This window comes from Agelaius tricolor, unplaced genomic scaffold (assembly GCF_023055355.1).
Source record: "Agelaius tricolor isolate 1412-34295 unplaced genomic scaffold, bAgeTri1.0.p SCAF_2, whole genome shotgun sequence".
NCBI lineage: Eukaryota > Metazoa > Chordata > Aves > Passeriformes > Icteridae > Agelaius > Agelaius tricolor.
In genome coordinates this window covers 48,457,484-48,470,623 of record NW_027269262.1, presented here as the reverse complement: position 1 = coordinate 48,470,623, position 13,140 = coordinate 48,457,484, and positions in this window count along the sequence as shown.

Genomic DNA, 13,140 nt, shown 5'->3' with positions numbered 1-13,140 from the left:
ATTTATTTTAACCCAGAAATAATGCACACTCTTCCCTGCTTTCCGGATTTTTTTTTTTAGTGGTGAATATTCTACTTCTGTAAGGTTTTTTCTTTTCTCCGCGCCTCCCGGCATGTCAGCGAATGTCCCCTGGCAGCGGACCCGGGGGGGGATGTGTGCCTGGCTTTCGCCCTAAGCAACCAGGCGAACGTATCCCTCCATCAAATCTCCTTAGTTTGTGCTCGTCCAAATCCGAGCTATCCGAGATGAAAAAATCCGAGCTATCCGAGATGAAAAAATGTGACTCCTCCTTGAGTTGCCCCGACCATCAGGTGAAGCCAAAGCAAGCTGTGGGATGTGTCCATCCCAACAGCTGGCGGTAGGCATTTTTCCTCTGTTTCTTTCTTATTACCCCCCCGCTCCTCAACCCTCTTATCTCAGCTGTGTACAAACTGATATGGTACTTAGCAGGAAAGTGACTGGAAATTAAAATAACTTCGTTCACCAGAGGTTATCAGCTGGATATCTGTCATCATCAGTTTGTACAGAAAGTCATCTGCGGCAAAGGGCTGGACTAGAGCAGAGCCGGGCTCTCGGCAGCCGGCAGGCATGAGCCCTCCCGACAGAAACCGAGCCCAAACCTGCTGATGCGCCGTGCTGTCGCTCCTGGGGTAGGCACGGCTTTTCTTTCGCTCTTTCCAGGCGAGGTGAACGGGAGGTGAAGAATTTGCAGTGCTGGGGGTACGGTAAAACACCGGCTGTAGCGATCCGCTCTGCCGGCGTGGGTGAACTGATTGTGACTTGGAAGTTTATTGTTACCGCGTTAATTTTTGCGGTATAGCGCGGCACGGGTTTGATCGGAAAACAATCACTTTCCCGAAAAACCGTTTCTTTATTAAATTGTGTGATTAAAGGTGATACTTCTTTCTTGTCAGCTGTCTCTAAATAATATCGTTAAATAATATCGGTCACCCAGCCAGGCTGAAGTGACTTTTTTCCTTTCTACTTTTAGGTGTATTTTAGCGAGTGCAATATTTCATAGAAAATAAGCTTTTGCAAGAGAGGGCAGTGATTTGTTTTCTGCCCGGCTTGTCTTCCGATCCTAGTTCGAAACGTAAAACGTTTTTGCCGTGATTTTTACCTGCAAATGAGAGACAAGAGCAGTGGAAGCCGCGGGACTCGATGCCCACGGCACTTCTCCCCATCTTGGGTGCTGCCACTACAAATATCTGCGCTGAAAAGCGTCGAGATTTAAACCTCGCGTTTCCTTTCAGTCTTTTGGATGCCCCTTCTCCAGTTAAACACGAGGGTGTTTCAAACACGTGTAAAGGTGGATATAAAGCGATAAATACCGTGAGGGGTTTTTTTCAAGCGACGGGCTTTGCTCGCTGGGAGGGGTTTGCCGGTGCTCATGTAAGCCCTTGGGGGGTGGTGGGGACCGCCTGGGCCCGGAAGGTGCCTGCCCGAAAGGTGAGGATGGCTGGGAAGAACGGCCACGTTGGCCTGGCAGGCGCCTCTTTCCCTGGCTCCAAAGTGACCCGTGTTTTACACTCAGGCGCCTTGGGTTTTTTCCCTGCCGATTAGCCTGTTTACGTTATAGCCGGGCTACAAGCTTCATTTTATTTCCTCCGATAAACACGATAAGAAAACCCGGCTTAAACTGGGAGACCAGCGTGGGAAACCATTCCCAGTCACCCCTTTCCTCTCCACTCCTTTTCGTTTCGGGTTCGCTGTGGAACCGCTCAAATCATAGACTCCCAACTCTTCATTACGTCACTCCTTTCCCAAATCCCGCTCTGCTGACGTAGCTTTCACCCCGGGGCTCCGGGAGGCTCCCGGGTATCTCCTGCACCATGCCTGGGCTGGGTACCCGGGGGTGCCTGTGCAGGGACATTTTTGGGGCCAGGGGCTGCTCGGTTGCGGGAAGACACCGCCGGGGAGGAGGTGCCAACGCGGTGACCATCGCTCCTGGTCGTTGTGGCCAAAGAGGGAAGAAGGCCGATTGGGGGGAAAAAAAGTTTCGTGTCCAATTAAGGCAAATTCCCTCGCGGGCACTTCAACCTCCCAAAAAAGGGTTGGGGGTAAGCCGTATGCAAGCGCAGAGCTGTTGCTCCTTCCCCCACTCTCGGGTCTCTGCAAACGTGATTCCTCACCAGGGGTGCACTAGGGAGGAGGGGAAGGCTCGGTCCGGCCGCACCCTCGCTGCCCCTCGGCCCGGACAGCCTCGGGAGCTCCGGGCATCGCCCGCCGGTCGGGCCCCGATGCTCCCGCGGCGCTGCGGCCCTGGGGGCCCGGCGGGCTCGGCTGCGAGGCGGTGCGAGGGGTCACTTTGGTGGCTATCGCAGGCTGGAGTGTATTCTTTTCCGAGACGTGTTTATGTAACTTAATGTACTTTAGAAACTGCTGGGGAGTTTAGGCCGGGCTGATAAGCGCCGCGGTTATTACGGGCGACGTGCCGGCACCTCTCCCCCTCTCTTCTCCCCTTCGCTTATCCGCGCTACTTAAAATATACTTTTATCAAGGCCACCCCACGATACGGAGTGTTTCCATTGCCCGGCGGCTGTGACATTGAAGCGGACATATCGATCGGGGCACCGGCGGCTCTCGGGAGCTGCCGGCCGCCGAGGGCTCAAGCCCCCGCGCAGGAACGGCGGCCGGAGCAATCCGCAACCGCCCGGGAAGGGATGGATTTCAGAGGGACAGGGGCCTGTGACATCACCCATCACCTCTGTCTCGGGCTGGGTGGGACAGCCCGGGGAGCTTAGAGTGGTGGTCAGCCAAAATTGACGCCCAAAGCAGCGAGACCCTCTACACACCACAGCACGGGCAGGGGCGAGCACGGTGAACGTGCCCTTTGCGATAGATCGTGGGTGTCCCACGGTGAGGACGGACCCCCAAACTATCAAGGATGAGGAGGCATTATTTTTTCTTTCCCCGAAATTCCTAACGAAGGGCTGCGGGTGCTCAGAGGCCGAGCTTCAGCTCCAGCCGCCCTCGCTGGTGGCAGACAGCGGGCCCCGTGGAGCAGGGCACCCTGACCCGGCTCTCGGAACCTTGCCCGCTCCCAGGCTGAAGCCGTGCCCGGCGGGGAGCGGGCAGAAGGATATTCCCCACTGCAGTCAGCGGCCCCCCGGCCAGCTGGTGACCTGCTGCTGCGTGCTTTTGGGTGGTTTCCACCGTGTCTTTGAACACTTGACTCTCAAGTAAGCATCAGGCAGCAGAGACCCCGCACGGACATTTATGCAATACGTGCCCAAATGTGTGGTTTCTGTGTGTTTGGGGGTTTTTTGTTGTGTTGGGGTTTTTTAGGTTTGGGGGCTTTTTTTAAATAACGATCTGTAGCCTCTTTTTATTTGCCCTCCCTCCAGTCTCTGAGGTCCGGCTGGTTAATGATTTCAGCCTTAAAAAAAAATAAATAAATAAGATCAGCAAAAAGCGCGGAGGAGGCTCCTGTTGCCGCGTAACCTGACTCCCGGCGCTCCGCGGTACGCGCACGCCGAGCCCCGGTGGGCGCGCAGGACGAAGGCGATGCCCTGCAGCTCCCGGGGTGAGCGGGAGGCAGCCGGGACCCGAGCAGCACCCTAAAGAACACGATTTAGCTGCTTCTGTCCAGCAGGCTCATACACGTTTTGTCTCTTTCCAACACACACGGGGACTTTGAAAATGAGTTAGGGATTACTTTTATTGCTCCTCGGCCGTTTTAAAGGTTTTGAGAATCGGTGACTAAAATGGCCTAATTCTGACCGTTTTATCAGCGGGCACTTCAGTGCCTTTGCTACAAAGCAGCGCGGCCGTGTTCCACTCACTGCTTGCGGTGACGAATATTATGTATTATTTTTAACTGCAGTACCCCTTTCTGCGCACAACTGTAGATAAACCAAGTACCTCGACTGTGTGCGCGAATCGGCTTTCACACCTAGTGAAAGAGCCCGTTGTGAGACAACAAGGCCAGAAGGAAAGGCCCCCACCCTGGTTCCCGCCGCCCCGTCGAGGGGAACAGGGAGGCGGGGGGGTGGGAGCCGCCGTGGAGCCCAGAGCCCTTCCCGCCGCCGCGTCTCCGGGGCCGGAGCCGTGGCGATCACTGTCCGTTCCTGTCTGGGCGCTGGGGAAGGCTTTCAGGGCTCTCCTCCTCTGGATCTGACAGGAAAACCCGGGGGAAAGTTTCTTGCTGCGAGAGGTCGTTGTGGGAGAGAGCCGGGAACGGCGGGACGCGGGGCACGGCGGAGCCGCACTTCTCCTCCCCAGCGCTTTAGAGCCGAGCTTCTCCTCATCCTCCCCCCGTTCCCTATCACGGATGTTAGGCAATATCAAATCCGATCTGCAATTAGCTACCCTGCCTCCGCCCCCACGCCCGCAGCACAGAGAGGTAATTCTTTCTCACTTAAACCCACCCCTCCCAGAAGAACTCCAACAAAAACGAAGCTAAACAAAACACCAACAAAAAACAACCGAACAAAACACCAACAAAGAACAACCGAACTAAAAACATCACCGACTCTTCCCTGGGACGGTTGTCGCCGCTGCCGCATACCGTGAAGGAAATATCGGTTTTAGCATGCATCGAAACCTGCCGGGAAACCCCACACACGGTTGTCTTCTTACTTCTCTGTCCAGGAAATAAAAGAAACCATCAGAACAGGTCACAGTCTTCCAGTGCAATGTTTTGCACCGATCAAAATGAATATGTTCTCTTGGAAGTATTTTTCGGGAGTAGCTCCGTTTCATGCGCGTCCACGCTGAGCTCCGGCGGGGCCGCTCCGTTTCTCTTGGCATCGTGGCAACCTCTCGCCTTCCCTTTCGAAACCGCTTTCCTCCCCATTTACCTGCCTGACCGAAAAGTCTGAGAACACGTGCGAATAACAATCATGATAAACCCCCAAACAACGATATTCGTAATCTTAGCCAAGCAAACCGCTTCCCTCCATCCCAACTTATAATGTTTCGACTTGCTGCTTTAGTGTGAAACGTCAAAATTTGGGGACTTTGTTCCTGCTTGGAACGAAAGTAGATTTTTAAACGTTAAAATAATATCTTCCAGAGCGAGTCTGACCAGTTCTGTACATGCGAGCGCTACTAGATTGGAAAATCAAATCAAAACAACCACATCACAGAATGAGAGATTTCAGAGTTAGCAGCTCGGGGTAATTAGATAGCCTATTAATAGCCTTGCTCCTCGCTGCTATCAAAAGTAAGTGAGCGGCTCCTGCCTCGGGAAGGTATGAGCAAGCATGCCACGGGAGGTAGGATGGGGACGGAGGAGATGGAGAGAGGTTTCCAATGAGATCTGTGGGGCCCATGGACGGGCAAAACGCGTGTACCCCCCTTGGCGTTGCCTGTCATCCCCGCAGACGCAGGCTTCTCCCTCCTTTTGATAGATGGAGGTGTCGGAGGGAGTCGCGGAGGCCGGTCCCGGCCGGGCGGGTCCCATCCCCTCGGCCCGAAGATAAGCGATGCTTAATTCACCTCCGGGGAGGCGGCGACTTCATCCCCTTTTGCTTTTCTTACCCTCGGTGTTAATGGCTTCGCGGACACAGCCCTCTATTTGCAGCTAGAAGTATAAATATATACGTTCGACGTGGGAATACCGCAATTTCCATTTCGTTCATGTAATCACTGCCAGTGTTTATCCATTTCGCTTAAGCCTCCACGACTCAAGAGGACGTGCAAATAATCCACACTTTTCGATTACTTTAGGAAAAGGTTGGGTTTATGTATCCGTTATTGCTGCTCACATTGAATTTACAATTCAATAGTAAAGGACGCCAGTATCTGCAAACAGGCAAAAGAACAATTAAAAAGCCGATCGTCCCAAAACTAGGTGGCTGCAAGATATTGTTCCCCTGCTGGTATTGATTGATTTTAAGAGGTCACAGATGACTGAACTTTAAAGAGTCAAACGACTTTCTTTTCATTCCAATTAGATGAGCAAGAAGTAGCATAGCCCAGTATCCGGAAGGTTTGTTCCTGCTGTAATTTCTTACATTTTTTACATACACACATTGTAATAATTTCTTGTTTTGTCTTTCTTGATGGACAAAATAGTTTTAGTATTAAAGATGGAACACAGTAACAAAGGAGATAGGAGTAATCCTCATGTTACTGAGGTTTGATTTTTTTTGTGTGTGTTTTCTTTAATGGATAGAGTTAGCAGCATTTTTCTGAGTAAAAAATTCTCAGAGTAAATCAGTGTGATGTATTGAGGGACTACTATTTCCAAGGGAAAAAAAATGGACCTATGCCCTTTCAATCAACTCTGAAGAAAATACCATGCCACAGTGTTACAGGATAACTTCAGAGTTGCTAGCATTCATCAGTAACCAGGATGACACCTGGATGATGCATTTAGGATTTGCCAATGACAATCAAACATAAGTTCAGCAGCACACAACTTTATTATTCACCCCTGAAATAAAAATCTAAAACTCCCAACAACACAGTTTTAGTATAAATTTACATAGGTTATTTGCTTTGCAGCAGCACATTTTCTTTGTAACATTACTGTAGGTTGTTTTTTTTTTCTGATAGGATGTGTGAAATGGGGCTTACAAAGAAGCCCAGCTTCTGTGTCTCTGCTCATTTATCCAAATCCTAAAAAGGTCTAAGGCTACTCATTCAGCTGAAATTTGTCCTTGTTCATGGTGACTTAAACATGAAGACCCAGTGCCACAGACCTCCATGGAAATACCTCCTGCAGAAATAAACCTTGCCCAGCAGTTCACTTCTGAGCTTACCAGCAAGAATTGCTGCTTGGCCCTTCAAGTCGTGGTTTCTACTTCACTAAACTGGCTTTAAGCAGATTCTTATACAAACTTCAGAAGGATATTTGGTCAGCTAATGCAGAGTTTTCTGCTGTTGGTCCCAAACCTCATCAGCACTAGCTCAGCAACTACCATAGCTCCTGTAATGAACTTAACAGTAAAGGTAATGTAGGTGCTCTCTGCTATTTATGTCAGGCTCTGTCAGGTTTAACAGCCCCTCTTTATGACACAGATGCCATGCCATTGAACACTAAACATGGCAGATCCAGCTCCATGGCCAGCACACCCCTATAAACTTCCATTGCCCTTAATTCTGGGGCCCAGTGACCCCAGCAGGAAGGACAACCACGAGCACTGACATCAGTGGCATCTCATGGCGTCACCAATAAATCCAACAGAGGTAGGGCTGTCAGAGTCTGGGAGTGTTGGGAGATGAAAACTCAGCAGTGCTTAGCTGGCTGGAGGGCTTTTCCCTGGCTATTTTCAGCTTTCCCCCAAATGCCCCATAGGTGACACCCTATGCAGTGCCACTCCCCACAGACCACCAGCTGGGCTCAAGGGACGCAGCTTCCCCAAACACTACTTAAATTGAGTGTTTCAGCTTCTACACTAAGCCAAACTCTTTCCCTCCAACAATTTTTGTATCAATCGAAGCATTTCATATTATCCAAAATTAAGATTTTTGTGTGTTTTTTGAAGTATTTAGCCCTTTGAAGAAAATCAACTTGGAATTGAATATGCAACAAAGTTCATCTTGAGAGGGCAGAAAAAGTGCTCTGTATTTTTTTTTCTCTTTCAGTTTGGTAAAAGGCTCACATCTGGAATGGCAGGAAAGGTCTGTCATGCCTGGATCGCCAAAACTTCAGCATCTCATCCTTTCTCAGCTACCAGAAACTACAGCAAAACCTCTGGTTTTCCCCTTGGTCAGCAGGGTATAGAGAAAGGAACAATCCCTGACCTGGTTGAAACTGTTGCCTGTGCTCTGAGTTGAAGGTTTTAAACTTTTTTACCTTAAAGGTAGGGGCTTGCATGAATATGCTCCAAGATATTTCACTCATGGAATTGGAGAGGGGTGTAATTCAGCCTGAAACCAGGATTTATGCTGCAGTCTTATTTTAGCTCCTACTGCCTAGGAGAATAGTTGCTACTCAAATCACAAACTGTGTCTGTGACCTGTGCTAAGCTTTCAAATTCATTTGGTTTTGGTTTTGATAGCTTCAACAGAATTGTTGAATAACATTTCCTTCAGCAGGAGTTTTCCAAACAAATTTACTTCATTTCTGCTTGTGAGAAGTGGAAAGAATGTATTTTCCTTGTGCCTGCTTGGAACTACATGTGCCTCTGAGGTCCAGAAGGTGACATAGCTTTCACAAGTGATTCCTCCAATAACTATAGAGAGGAGAAAATAATTGCTGTGTGCTGTAGCTACCAGAAGATTAAAAATACTCTGTACTGAAATAAGTTAAATGTTGCTCAGCATTTGGACTTGTGGAGCACAGAGCTGACTAGGTTGAGCCTAGGGAGAGAATTGGAAAACAAACTTCTCAGCTAGAAAAGGAGCCCCCCTGAATTTAATGCTGTTGGACCAAATGAGCAGGAACAAACTTGGAAGACCTCGGCTGAATGCTAAATGTGAGTATGGACCCCAAGCAGCACTTTTTCCATGTGTCAAAAATACACTCTTTAATGGATTAAATTATTTTATCAGTCTTCCATTTGGAAGGCTAAAACCTGCTGTGCAAATCTCAAGAAATAAAGAAAATCTCGTGATGAAAGACTGAACTCTGATGGGAATATTCCTGGAGAAAGGCCTGCTCAAATTGACCTGCTTAATTAAAATACAATAAAATGCAATTTCCTTTACATCATTACATGCTAATGTCTACTTTGGAATCACAAATTTGTTGAAACCTGAGCAATATGGTTTATCTGTGGTTACCTCTTGGTAACAAAAAAATGTAAAGAGATGCTTTTAAGTAAACATGCTAATATTTAAAAATATATTTGGTGGTTTAAATGAAGAGTACTGATGGGACTAAAAAGGGCAATGACTTAATTATTTTTGTTGATGTCAGTTATTCATTTGTGGGCCATCAAACTATAAACTGGGGTACTTTATTGACTGCAACTGGATTTGTGCCATATTATTCAAGAGAAACAATACACTGCAAAAACAATACAGAGAAGAGGTAATTTGTACAGAGTTCATGAAACAATTATAAAATCTAATTACAAAACTGACTCACTATGTCCTCGGTTCTATTTATTAGAAGAGAATTGAAGGACATACTAAACATACTCAGAGTCTAGGAATTTAAATTTAAATCCTGCCTGCACACCCAAGCATCCAGGAACTGGTGTGATCCAGAGCACAGATCCTGAGTCCCAAAAGAAGGATGCCTTGATGTGGGACTCAGGACACGACTTCATTTTCCTGTGTGATGGAAGTTAAACTACTGCCCCATTTTCCTGAGGAGTGCTCTGAAACTCAGTCAATATCACAGAAAAAAAACTTTTAATAATGTTAATGGCACACAAAAAGAAGTGCAATTAATTATTCATTTCAAAAGGTGACAGCAGTGTGAAATCTGCTTGTGTTTCACTTGTTTCACTGGTACAAAGCTTCTGGAGAAATGCATCAGGAACACTTGAATGCAAGTGAAGGAGTTTCATGTTGAAACAGAAAGAAATCACTGAGGTGCCTAAACACAAGACATTGCCAAGGCTTCGCGCATGTCACTCACTCACAGAGAAGATCATCTAACCACAGAAATGACCAAAGCCAAAACAGAAGTAAGTTGCTGAATTATTCTGTGAATTTTCATGTTGTGGCTGCACTGCAACTGTTTAAACTCTTTTCAGATGTTTTTCCTTAAACTTTTAATGATTTTTAAGGAACATATAAATATTTCCTTTCTCCATCATGTAATAAACTTTATTAAATAAAACCTGGTTTTGCATCTCTTCTGATGTTTTGTTATTCTCAATTTACTGTGCATTTTGTATTGGAATAGACTTTCATGGGTGACATCTAACCATACCATAGTAAATTGTGGAGGAGGCTAGTATTCAGAACGATTACAAGGAGTATTTGTTTATAAAACAGGAAAATAACCTCAGTGTCTCTTTATTTGTTTTTATTAATGGTATTGCTGGCTTGCATGCAATAATTTTTTAATGAATGCTATGAGAATTTAGGAGACAGAATAGCTAATGGAGAGCCTGGGACACCTGCATGTAGTTTTGACTCAGGTAGGGAAGTCACAATTCTGCATCTTGGAAGGTGCAATTCTGCAGCACACTGCCCTGGTGCAATCCTGGCTCCAGACATCTTTCCCCCCTGCCAGGAGGGACTCTTCTGCCTGGAGGAGTCACTCCAGTGCCAGCACAGCAATCCACTGCCTTCTCCCAGCTGTATTAATGAAATTCCTTGTGGGACCACACTGGAAGAAAGACCATTGAAGTGATTACAATTAAAAATAGCTCTTCCTCTGCTCCTCCCACCAAGAGTTTATTTTTAACTTCCATCACTTCAGTGTGCTGATTTAAGCACTGCTCTACACGCAGTTGTTTTGGCACAGCTGAGGAGGTGACAAACTGCAGGCCAGAGGTGGGAACAAGCATCTGGGGCAGGAGCTGGCTGCAGCAGCTTAGCTGGCAAAGGCAGTGTATCATGGGACTATGGTGTGACAGTTCACTGAATGAACTTAAACTTTGCCTTTCCTGAGTGTTTTCATAGCCATGAAGCATCTCTGCTCCAAATTCCCAGTGTAGGAGAGCCTGTCCAGTGTTGCTTTCCCACCCCAGCCTGGCTCATTTACACCAGCTCATACCACCGTGTATCATCAAGAAATAGAGTGTATGTGAAGCCTCAGCTGAATCCCAAGGCTGATGCCCTTAAAGACATGTAGATAGCCAACATTCAGGCAGTGGAAGGATTAAATGGACAGAGTTAGGAGCAGGCATATGGTCAGAGACAATGCCTTGGCCATAGGACAGTGGCCACCTACACACCCACCCTCCCAAGTCTCTGCCCACAGCAGAGACCTTTTGTGTTTGGCTTTCATGCAAAGGATCAAACTCTGTGTGGGACTCAGGACCGAGTGAGAACTTCTGGCAGGTCATTTGGGCCATGATTTAGGATTCTTCCATCTTTTCTTACAGCACAGGGCATGAGCCACTTGCTGAAACCTTCTTTCCTATCTCTCCAACTTGATATTTTACAGACTTCAGGCTATGGTGGCCCTTTGACTACTTCTGTCCCTTGCCTTTGATTTTGGTCTTTTGAGGACTTGAAAGCCATGACCTAATTTGAATTTTTGTTAACAGCTGTATAAGTGAGCACTTGGGTGAACTTGCATAGCCTTTAAGCAGCCAGGAAGTCAGATAATATCTAATCTTATCCTTGTTAGGGTAAAAGAGTGTCCCTAGCACACTATTGACCAATGCTTTCTAGAGCAGACATCAGTGCATCATATAACCTATCCTACAGTTCCCTGTACTAAAAACAATTATCTGACTGGCTCATGTGTGAAAGCATCACAGCTTGACATCATCTAGAGCACACTAACCTCAGTGGAAGCAATACCAATTCAGCTGAGTCTGGAGCTCTCCTTCAATGCCTCAAGTAACTCACTTCACATGTCACAATCTGAGTTCTTGTTCATCAGACATTACTTTTTCTTCCAGTCTTGAACCAAACTAGGAACCTGGATGATTTTTCCAATCATAACTGGCACTCCTGGTTGATTTAATATTTCAGTGTCAAACCCTTCAATAAGAAGATCTTGTTGGCCTTCAGAAGCCTAATGCTTCTCTTCTGCTCCATGCACATTGTTTCAGTCCTCCCTGAGGTTGTGTCCCTGAGACCTTCTTGTAATGTAAATACATTTAAAACAAAATAAAATAACATCACAATGGCTCTAAACTAGTGCTTCCATGGCACTCTACCATATCTTGATGGAATAAACAAAATGCCAACTGAAAAGGCAACCTTGAAAATCATCTAGCACATACGAATCATACAAAAGTATGGTTTTGTGATAGAATGGGGCAGCCCAATCTTGGCTGGACCATGTTGGGCCACAAGGATCTTCCAATCCTTGAAAAGCTTGGTAGAGCCTTAGTCCTAATTGTCTGCAGAATTAGTCTTGAAACCACTTATTTAAAGTCTCTCTCTGGTTTCAATAACTCTACCTTTACTGGAGTATTTTTCTGTTTGTCTGTGAACCTCAGTCATGACTCTTCTGTCCTCACTTTGAAGGGGTGAAGAGTAAAACAACCTGTACAGAGTATATAGAATCCACAGACCCACCGTGGAGAGCACAATACATGGTATGTAAAAGTTTAAAAAAAAATCATACTTTCCTAGCAGTCTTTACATATCCATCTAGGTGGAAGTTAATTCAGAGAATACTCATGCTATTCATAAAAAGCCATTATCAAAGTCAGCCAAAATTCCAAGAAAAAAAAAAGGAAAATTGAAGGGCAGGCAGGTAACTAATCCATTTTGAAGCTGTCAGGTTGTGACCTGAGGTATGTTTTCACAGGAAAGGCAAAAATGAGGTTCTTTCCCTAATGAGGAACAACACAATTATTTAAAAAAGGATGGATAAATGACGAACATTCAGTTGCTGCCTGCACAGAAAACATTCCCAAGAAGAGGATTGATCAGATGTAGTCACAGTGGATGGCTACAAACTGCCAGACAGGCAGTGTTGACTCAGAGCTCCCACTACTGAGCTCCCTTTCTCAGCTGCAGCTTATGTAAAAGACTATAAAGGAGGAAAACCCATGAAATAATGAAGATGAATGCAATAAATAGACCTGAGCCTGTCTAGTTTTTTAGTGGTTAATGCCACTAGAGAAACCCTGCAGGGCTTTAAGCAATTCTTAGTGATGAAGATTTATGAAGCCCTTTTAAAAACTTCATTAAGGGGTCAGAGAGATTTAAGTGGCCTCACAAGCTCTGCACTAAGCCAAGAGATTCACTTTGCAGAAACTCAGCCAAAGGCAGTGAGGACAGAGCTGGCTTGCAAGGGCTCTTCACACACTCTGGGAACAATGCTGAGTACCCTGTGCAGCACAGCTCAATGCTGAAGTCCCTTAGCAGGGTTGTGGCAACTAAGATGGTTAAAGGAAGCTGCTTAGCAAAAATATTTCCTCTGAATAATGCTTAGGCCAGCACAGTCTGGTAAGCAAGCCAAGTCTGTATACACTGCTCACATAAGTTTCTTATTCCAGTTTCCCTCAGATTGTCTGAAATATCATAAAGCTTTTCTTTTTTTCTTTTTTTTTTTTTTTTTTTGGTGGGATGTATTTTCCTCCTTCAGACAACAAGTGCTGCCTGAAACCAGAATCTTACCTTTCATACTGATTCATACTGATGCCTCCAAGCAGTTGT